Here is an 8,222-nt window from a genome sequence, read left to right as displayed (position 1 = left end):
TGAAGATAAGACCAAAGATTAGAATGAAAAAACTCTTTCCCATTATCAGTTTTGAAGGTTTGAATTTTTGTTCGGAACTAGTTTTGGATCATCTTGTAACAAATTTGGAATCTTTGACTAACCTCCTATTTGTCTTTCATTAAAAATGCCCAAGTGACTCTAATGTAGTCATCTATGAAAGTTTCAAACCATATAGAACCTGAAATGTTCTTAATTCTAGAGGGTCCCTAAACATCACTATGAACAAGATGAAATGGGTTAGAAGATTTGTCTGGTTGAGAAAGATAAGAGTTTCTAACATGTTTAGAAAGTTGACACACTTCACATTGTAAATTTTCTGAATTCTTATTGGTCAATAAAGGAAAAAATGTTTGTAAATAGATAAAGATTGGATGTCCTAACCTATAATGACAATACATTAAGGCATTTTTTTTACTTGAAATAAAACAGGAATTTTTGGGACTTCTTTCCTAGGAACTTTAGCTTGAAGAATGATAGGCTCCAACTTAGTGAAGAAGAAGGAGGTCTAGATGATAGCCCGATCTTCACGGCGTAGGATCTAGGTTGAGGGATAATTAGTTGCGAACAGCCGGGGATGGATGAGAGTCGTACGTTGGGAAGAGACAATCCGAAGTTTCAAGAACTCCGACCTGCTGTCCGAACAATCATAGAACCGTAAATCGGAAACTAATCAACACAAAACGCCCAAAAAGCGTAGAGCACGAATTAGGAAAAAGCCTAAACTTTTCTCTCGAGAATCTGTGATAACTCTCAAGAACAATGGTAGTAAGTCAGCTCTTATTTCTGGAATAATAATCGAAGCTCTATGCTCCAAGGGAGAAGGTACAAGGCTATTTATAATCAACTTAAACTTGGGATACAAGAAAACTATCTTATTAAAATTGGCTAGGGAATCAATCTAAAAATAGTAAATTAAAATTTTTTAGCAAAACAATTTAAAAATAGGAAAATAAAATTGGTTAGAAAATCAATCGTAGCACATGAATATGGCAGGTGCAATCTCTCATCCTTAAACTTCGAAGGTACCACTCTCACTCTCACTTGCCATGGCTGCTCTAGGTAATTTAGTCATGGGAGAAAATGCGATTTCAGAGATAAAGAACTAAACCCACTTTGATACCATGAAATTTTTGTTTTTGAAGCAAAGAATCTTTCATTTTAGAAAAGCTAAACAAATTGCACTACCCTGTAGGATATAAAGACAGCCTATGTGAGACGGGTCTCATGGCTGAATTAATTCAAATGATATAAAACTACCAACCAGGATAAACTCTTGAATATCAAGAAGATATTTCCATGATTGATTCAAAATAGAAATCATATAAAAAACAAACTTCTAAATAATACTCCTTTTGAATCTGGTTCCTGATAAGCATAATCTTAAAATAAACAGCCCTTGGAAACTGAATTTGGCATTAATCTACGTCTTTCTACAAAACTTAAAGGAGGAGGTGGTGAATAATATTTGAAAAGTCAAAGGGTGGCTAGTAATTTCATTATTTTTATGGGATGGCAGATAAAAACCTCTTCATTTTTTCATTTTTATATTATCACATTTGCTAAATGGGATTTTTGTGTGGGTCGTGAGACATTCCGCTTTTGCAGAAACTCCCCATCTTTCATCTTCTTCATAGATTCTTGAACTCATGGTTAACAATGGATTCACTTCAATCCATGTTGTGAAATAACCACAATGCCCTAAGGTAACCTCTAGAGGAGAAGGGGAAAGAAAAGAATAAGGCTTCTAGGGCTTCTCTTTTCGCTAATGTGGAGGATGAGAAAAAATAAAGGCCTCCTACAACTTCTCTATCTAGTGGTGAAGGAAAAACTGAGCTTTCTAGGGCTTTACATCTCTCTAAAATTCTTATCTTATTTCTCTGTTTTGTGCGTTGGGACACAAATGTCAATTTTTAAAACTATAAGGACAGTTTGGGGAAAAACCAAAGTACCAGCATTGGATCAAGTATTTCTATGATAGTTTTGATCCCTCAGAAATCTTATTAACTTCGAGAGGCATATACAGAAGGGCAAAGATTAACGAAGTTGTATACAATTATGAATAAGCCAGAGAGTTTTCTACATAGTTGGAAGATTTAAGGGAGGTATACATAAAATAGACTTTGTTAAATTATCATGGTTTAGGTTTGTCTCAGAATGGGCAAGCAAATTTCTATAAATACTTGTTCAGGTGACAGTTAAAGATTATTAATTATTTACCCTGTTTATATTCGGTTGACAAGTTAGTGCTTGATGTCTTCTTTGAGCACAAACTGTTGAAATAGTATTTTTTGTTTACTTGGTTTAAATGTTAATTGAAATTCTTTTATTTTTAACAGCAGTTTCCTAATACTTAATTTTTTCATAAGCCATAAATCCATGATGGTTATCAGGCACAACAATGTTGTTGTTGCCATACCATATCATCTTTATACTAGGTGGGACCATAAAGGCTAAATTATTTCACTCTTTTTCGGTCTTCTAGAACCTAGTTCTAGTTTTGGATGAATATTGCCATTGATATTATAAATTCATATTGTGGAAACTTTCTTAAAATTGTTTAACCCTTCCTAAACAGCTAGCCAAAACACCATAACTAATGGCAGCACAGACAATTTATTAATTAAACCATTTTGGAATTTGCCTATTATGTACTCATTATTTCTTTTTGAACACTAGTATAAAACCTGTTCTTTGTGTTAGTTATAATTCTTGCAGAATGACCAATGAAATGATCTTGATGAACCTATCTTCTAAAATTTTCGACTGTATCATGGGTTTCTTGGTCCAAGATCTGCCAAATATTTAGAATCTAGAGTTCCTCTGTGCCTTCCATTTCAGTTCCATATTGCAATCCTTTTTAAGTATCAACAGTATCCAGTGTTACTAAATTTTCACAATTTGCATCACTTTTTCCCTGGTTGGAACTAGGCAATAGTCACTTGATATGTATGGCAAATGATGGAGTATGTGACATTTCCTTGCTTATAGAAAACCTGAATGCCAACTATTGTCCGTTTAAACCTGAAATACTCTCCAATCCTTTCTCTTTGCTTCATTTAACAAAGATGACATCTGCAGTTTTTTTTTGTGTAAACCTGCCCAACTGATGTGTTCTAGTTGATTGCAACCAGAGATTTGGGGAGATAGCTTTTTGTGCAATTACTGCAGATGAACATGGCAAAGGCTATGGCACAAGACTAATGAGTTACTTATAATAACATGCTCGTGATGTTGATGGGCTCACCAATTTTCTAACGTATGCTGACAATAATGCAGTGGGATATTTCATAAGGCAGGTATGTTTTGTTTGAGAGTCTTCTAGGTTCTTTGTTTTCCTGCACATCTTTCCAAGTTTAATGTGTTCATTTTATGATTGCATCTCGTGCCTTTTATCCTTTTCATATAAAATCATGTTGTATGCACATCTTTAGACAAAGATCTAATGGATATATAACTCAAATTACATAACCCATTCTTTTTTTTGTTTATGCTTCACAAAATTGTTTCATGTATATACCTAGTTAAAAGGGAGACTGATTGATATTTTTGTTTGTGATCATCATATATTAGTTCAGAGAAGTTCTTTGGTGTAAATCTCGCTATTTCAATGACATAACCAAGAATTGAAACTTTTTTATATAGCTTCGAATAAAATTAGCTTGTAGATCTTTACAGATTCGAATAAAATTAGCTTGTAGATCTTTACAGATTCGAATAAAATTAGCTTGTAGATCTTTAGTGAGCAAGTTGGTGGATCACAGGGGAATAAAACAAGGAAGTCTAAAAACCAACAAACCACTAGAAGTTGGATTTCAATTTATTTCTTGAATGATTCAACAGACCTCTTAAATAGAAGAGCTTACAATAACTTGAAAGTAGTTATTCCTTTCTTCTTGAAGACTGATCTTATGACCATGCTAGACTCCTATCAGTGTGGAGTCACAAAATGTAATGATCTTTCTTAATTATCCTAGCCTTCTATGATAGGAATGGCGTTAACTTCTTAATATACCCAATTCAAGAAAATTTAAATTTCAAAATTCATGCTCTGCATCCCCTTTATGATGACTTTTGTTTTAGAATCGTGTTTTTGCTATCTCTATGCATGCTACAATCATTTTGTCTCTTACTCTTAAATTTTTTCTAGTTTCAGAATTAAGGATGGGCTTGTTGGTTGACATGTGTGTTTACTTACTCTTTGGAGAGCTTAAGCACCATACTAAAAAAACATGATGTCTGTTTGTTATAGGGTTTTACCAAGGAGATCACATTGGAGAACAATAAATGGCAAGGGTATGATTTGCTTATAAATACTATTTTTTTTCTATACAGCTATTTCTTCTTGATCTTAAGATTGTTTTGTGTCAATTACTATGAGATCACATCTTCAACATTCCTCCCACTGAATGAAGTGTAGTTATTTGTCTACGTAACAATAATCATTTGTCTAATGTTTCAGATTTCAGATACATAAAAGACCATGATGGAGGTATACTTATGGAATACAAAAATTGATCCAAAGCTTCCATACACTGATTTATCTACAATGATTCATCGACAAAGGTAGGTTAGTTTGCAGATGCTATGTTTGTAAATATTGATTGCAGGTTTTTCTCCATTTTTCTAACTTGAAATTTAAATGTATCCCATTTTGCTTTTTCCTGGATGGGCTAGATGTTGTAAATCTTATTTCTTCAGTTCTTCATCAATTTGTCCTCTAATCTTCATCATCTATATAAGTATGCCTAGATAAATAGGATTTACATATGAAAAGCGTAAGAAACGTCTTTTGTGGTTCTTTCAACCATACTCATTTAGGATTTGTATTAGATATGAAACTAGCTTCATTCACAAACAATAGGTTTTCAACTTATTGCATAATCCAACACCCTCATCCATATGTGCAGTATGAGTTCAATATCAAAAGGTATATCATTTAATTTTTGGTGCACCAATCAAACACTCATATTGAAAGGATTCATAGTAAATACAAATGCACCATGGTAAGTCATTTCTTTGGATCAATTTCTTATGCTAATGATATGGGCATTTGCATCTATGCCGTAGAAAAACATGAAATTCCATATAAAAATAATAATTTGTAGATATAGATTAAGATTCAAATAAAAAAAAAGATAGTGAAGGGGAAAAATGCTTTTTATCTTTTACCTCTCTCTCCTCTCTATTGTTTTCCTTTCTTTGTAATCTCACATGTGCTAGAAAGCAAGGGAGAGAGAAAAGGTGTCCAATCTCTCTTGGTTACTCATATTTCTCTCTCAATCTTTGGCTCACTAGAAATAAAAAAGAAGAGAAGGGGTGACAGGAAATTAGAGAAGAGAGATAAGGAAGAAAAAATGGAGAGAAGTTGAAGACAAGGGTAAATGTAAAGGGAGGAGATGAATGAGTGATGAAGAAAATGCAAACATGCCCTTTTCAACTAAAATTGGCTTGCCTTTATCTGCAATGGTACATGTCCACAAATCCAAGAATTCTGGGGGTATATGTGCAATTTCTGTTTTTCTGAGGGCTGTTCATGAAATTCATCTTTCTAGAGGGTTCATGAAATTCTTTACTTTAGTAATTTGAAATTTTGTAAAATGCAGTAGAATGAAGCAAATAAAATGCTAGCACTTCTGTAACCACTACGTATCATCTCTGATTGAATTCTTGATGTCCTAGCAAGAGCATTTTATATGAAATGTCTGATGCCTTTTTTATACATTGTTGTAATCTAGGAAAGATAAATCTTGTTGTCTTTGGATAATTTATCAATTGAAGACTGACATTTTCTAGCTCCTGCATTAATGAATTGCATTCTTTTAATTTTTGATTAATTTCTTCTCTTAACTATCAAATTCAATTGTCTTCTTAACCATTTCATTGTATTTATTTTTAGGTTTACAACTTAGTATTATTGCAAAGTACACTTACTTCGAAGTTTCCAATAATTGTCAAAGTCATGAACACTAAGGCCATCATTATTCATTTGTGTTTGGGTTGTCATGGACAACTAGTTCTAGTTGTGCATAGTCAATGCTTATATGTTACGGTTTCTTGAAGTTTTCATTTATTTGATTACAATTTTATCCATCTCAGCCACCTGCATAAGCATTGATTTTATTGTCATTTTTATGTAATTATGTGGAAGATCTTTTATCATGGTCTCCTGTTTAGGATCTTGTAGTGGTTTAGTTTCACTATAATGCCCTCTGTTTTGCTGCAACATTTGTCTGATGTGTTCTAGGTGAAAAGTTATACTGAAATGTGGCTTAGTCTATTTGTTTCATTTATGAGATTCTATAAAATCAATTTCTGAAAGAAGGACCACTTTCTTCTTCTAGCATAAAATGAAAACTTACACTTTGGTTAGTGAGATACCCTACTGTGTACTATTCACTTCATTCGGCCAACACAATCACCTTTCTTTCTCTCACCTTGCTTAAGCATATCTATCATACATCTTTGCTCAGTTATTTTTGACACATTGGTCTATTAATTATAGCACTAGTACATGCTTTAAGTATAAATTTTTATAATTGCTTGTTATGATGGCAATATCATCTCAACATAGTTAACTGTTCTACTAGGAGGTAATTTATGGAAATGTTATGGTAAGTTAGTAACACTTTTTTACATCCATCTTTGGTTTGGTTTTGTTTTTTTGGTGGTAAGCTATTCTTTGTGCCAATTTGATAAGTTGTGTCACAAAATTGTACTGAAGGTTTATTTTTTTATTTTTGAGACTCTGGAATTGATTTGAGAAAGAAGGACCACTTGCTTCTTCTGGAATAGAAATGAATTACTTATTCCTTGATTAGTGAGATGCCCTTCTGTATACTATTCTGAAGGAGTCAATGGAGTCAAGGTCTGTGACGTGGTAGGTGGGAAGAAGGTGAGAGGAAAAGAAGACCAGAATGTCACAAAGAATGATGGGAGGGCGACTAGAAGCAATCGGGTGGAGACACGTGCCATGCGGTTTCGTGATTTTATCATGTAAAGGTCCTGGGAGTTATCATAATTAAGAATGTAATTAATCAAATCATGGAACCTTAACCAATGGTTAAGGGTGGCATGGAGGGCAAGCCACTGTAGCCCAAAACGGTTATGCAGCCCTTTTAATACAACCAATGGAAGGAGGGGGAATATCCTCTGAATTTCTCTCACGTCCTCTTTCTTTTTTCTCTATCTTCTTCTTCTCCTTCTCATCCTCTCTGAACTCTCGTTCCTTTCAAACCCTAACCCCAACTTATTTCAGCGAGATCATCACATTGGTGCTTTCATTGATCCGTCATACTATGACTGACGGAGTCATGACGCGATCTCGTGCACTTGAGGAACAGCTTGCCCTCATCAACGAGCGGCAGGACACAATGCTCGCCCGGATGGAGGGCCTTTTTACTTCGGTTCAACAACACACCGACCTCTTCGACATCCTTCAAAAGTCATTGGCCACACAACAAGCGGTGATGTCAGACATGATGGTCAAGCTCTCCAAGGTGGAGCGCGGCCACTACCCTCCGTTATTGCCGGCTCCCACATCACCTCCCAGCTTCGGCTCTCATCCCAACCAACCTGACTTCCTCTACCTCACCGAACATGAGGCTGCCAAAGCTTGAGATCCCTCTCTTCATGGGAGACCATGTACTCTCATGGATCTTTCAGATTGAGCATTTTCAGATTGAGCATTTCTTCACATGACCGGTACCGCTTTGCAATGGTACCACTGCCTCGCTTCCACGAACCACTCACTACTTGGGAAGCATTTGCTCGTCAGGCTGAGTTACTTTTTGGACCCTCTTTCATTCATCAACCACGAGGCTGGCTTTATTCAAACTCAAGCAACGGACCACCTTTGACGCTTACATGACGGAGTTCGAAAGCCTCTCAACTGCTTCTTATCTGGTCTCTGTGATGACATACAGCACTAGCTCTACATGTGGAAGCCTCAGACTCTTCAAGATGCTATGGGCATGGCCAAGTTAGTGGAGGATAAATACAATGCAACGAGGTTCACTCCAGGAGTTCCTCGGGTCCCTATTCGGCTGGCTTTACCGGCTTTGCCCGCCCCAGGACCTACTATTCCCCCATGACCCGCTCCGGCCACTCCTTTTCCCATCAAGAGACTTACACCTACCGAGATGGCGGCCCGGCGCGAACGTGGCCTGTGCTATAACTGCGACTCACCGTTCACTAGGGGCCAT

The 8,222-nt window shown here is 35.7% G+C and overlaps 1 pseudogene; it reads left to right on the top strand.

Annotated features, from left to right (window-relative positions):
* The first annotated feature begins 595 nt into the window (after positions 1-595).
* Positions 596-7,018, top strand: LOC120257234 (annotated as a pseudogene).
* Positions 7,019-8,222: the final 1,204 nt, after the last annotated feature.

This window comes from Dioscorea cayenensis, unplaced genomic scaffold (genome assembly GCF_009730915.1).
Source record: "Dioscorea cayenensis subsp. rotundata cultivar TDr96_F1 unplaced genomic scaffold, TDr96_F1_v2_PseudoChromosome.rev07_lg8_w22 25.fasta BLBR01001962.1, whole genome shotgun sequence".
NCBI lineage: Eukaryota > Viridiplantae > Streptophyta > Magnoliopsida > Dioscoreales > Dioscoreaceae > Dioscorea > Dioscorea cayenensis.
Note: the sequence above shows the minus strand (reverse complement) of the source record. Positions and strands in the feature narration are given on the sequence as shown.